Raw genomic sequence first — 2,372 nt, 5'->3', positions numbered from 1 at the left:
AAGAGCAACATCATGATTGTTAAGAGCAAAGAAGACACTAAATTATCTTTTCCTGACTTCACTCTGTCTGGCAGCATCCTCCAGGTCAYKGATGAGGTCAAATATTTGGGACATTACATCACCGCTGACCTGTCTGATGATAGAGACATTTACAGGCAGCATTGTACTCAATATGTACAAGCTAATATTCTCCTTCAGAAGTTCTCCATGTGTTCAACACCTGTCAAAACTGCACTTTTTAAAGCATACTGTACCCCAATGTATACAGCCCGCCGGTGGCGGCGTTACAGGAAAAGCAGTATGAATAAACTTCAGGTCGCTTATAATGATGGCATGAGGATGCTGCTTAGGGTGCCCCGATGGTGTAGTGCCAGTCAGATGTTTGTGAATGTCAATGTACCAACCTGTGCTGTTGTGCTTCCAAACATTATGCACAGATGTATGTGTAGATTAACAGACTCTGCAAACAGCATCATTCAGACTTTGACCAATCCTGTTCAAAGCTCAGTGAGATTCTTCTCCAGTTTGTGGAACCATTGGCGCTTTAGTTTATATGTCAGTGATTGATTATTTCATTATATATTTTTTATTTTTCTTCTTTTTTATTGTTCTTGTTTTGTCTGTTTTTATGGACCATAATTGTGTCTAAATAAAGAGATTGATTGATTGATTGAAAACAACTTTTTGCGTGGGAACGCAAAAGCATTGCGAGGGAACGCAAAGGTATTGCGTGGGAACGCAAAAGGGAAAAAAAATCCCCCAGTGACCCCTGGCGGTCTCCGTAAGTTATGCTTCAATTATGTTTTTGCTGTTGTAAAATCAGTTTTCCAACTGATGAAACATTGATAATTGTAATAACACAAAGAGCAACTAGAATTGCAGATCTGGACTTGCAGCTTGACTGAACATGGAATAGGTTGCATCAAGCACGGCTCATGCAGAATTTTGTTATCATCCACAACTTTGGACTTTATTGAATTATAATCCAAACTTATGATTTTATTCACAAATTGCAAAACAAAATGCTGCTGTGGTAGCAAATAACAAAACTTAAAGTGCCACACCCACCATAACAGTCCCAAGTTGATAAGTTCTGGTCTGCTCTGCATCCCCAGAACCAGAACCAAACATGGAGAAGCAGCATTCAGATTTTATGAACCGCAAATCTGGAACAAGTTCCCAGAAAACTGTAAAACAGTCGAAACTCTGATCCTTAAATCATGACTGGAAAAACCCACTTGTTTAGAGTTGCTTATGAAACATTAGTAAATGAAACATTAATAAACATGTTGAAGTGTAACAATGACACCTGACAAACTGTAATGCTTCAATTGTTAACTGTGTGCAACTTTGTAGTTTTGTGTTTTTCTTCTGATGTAAAGCACTTTGAATGGCCTTGTTGCTGAAATGTGCTATATAAAAAAWCTTGATTGATTAAGTTTTTGTCATTTTTAAATATGGGAAATCTTTATTACACTCTCTGTTTTTTATTTTTCATACAATTGTGGAAAATACGATGATGAATTCCATTTAGAGAATGTATATCAATGTAAATCTGCATTTAATAACTGTACTATTAGTTTATTTCCACAGTTATTAGTTTAATAGCAAGAAACAGTTTTGGTTGGTTAATTCCATTAGGTTTTGCACTTTGTGGTGTAAAAAAACAACAAAAAAAGTCCTGAAATACGGCTTCGGTCTTGGTCTTGGAAGGTCTGGTCTTGGTCTTGAGGGGTCCGGTTTTGGTCTTGGTCTCAGAACAGCCGGTCTTGACTACACCTCTGGTACTTATATAGGAAAAGGTATGTTTAAGAACATTTTAAAATACACCTGAGTTATGTATTCAATTAAATATATAGGTTGAAAGGAATATGCAAATCATGTTATTCTGGTTTTATTTATATTTTACACAATGTGCCTACTTAATTGGAATTGGGGTTGTGTTTATGTTTCTTTTCTCTGATATTTATTGACTTACCTATTTATTTTATTTTCTTATTTCCCATTTTCTAAGCAAATTTAATATACTTTATGTTTTTTTTTCTGGAGACATATTGCAAATTATACAGCAATTATGCTGAGTCAGGCTTGATTTTTAATAATCTTTTCCTGTTAAATAAATGAATCAAATCAATACAAACACTTTTTTATTCAAAGATGTGTTCCAATTCAATTATTTCTGCATTTTAGTTTTTTTTCAATAACAATGCAATGTAGCTTTTATATACAGTTCAACTAAAGTTGAAACAATTGAGATACCACAAAGCAATCTGTGAAAAATAAACAACTACTTGAGAAAAAATTTAACAGACACAAACATAGATTTTGAAAACAGTGAAAATTCAGTCTTTACTAAAGCACAATTTCTGCAC

This window comes from Austrofundulus limnaeus, unplaced genomic scaffold (assembly GCF_001266775.1).
Source record: "Austrofundulus limnaeus strain Quisiro unplaced genomic scaffold, Austrofundulus_limnaeus-1.0 Scaffold864, whole genome shotgun sequence".
NCBI classification, from domain to species: Eukaryota; Metazoa; Chordata; class Actinopteri; order Cyprinodontiformes; family Rivulidae; genus Austrofundulus; species Austrofundulus limnaeus.
This window is presented reverse-complemented; position numbering follows the sequence as displayed.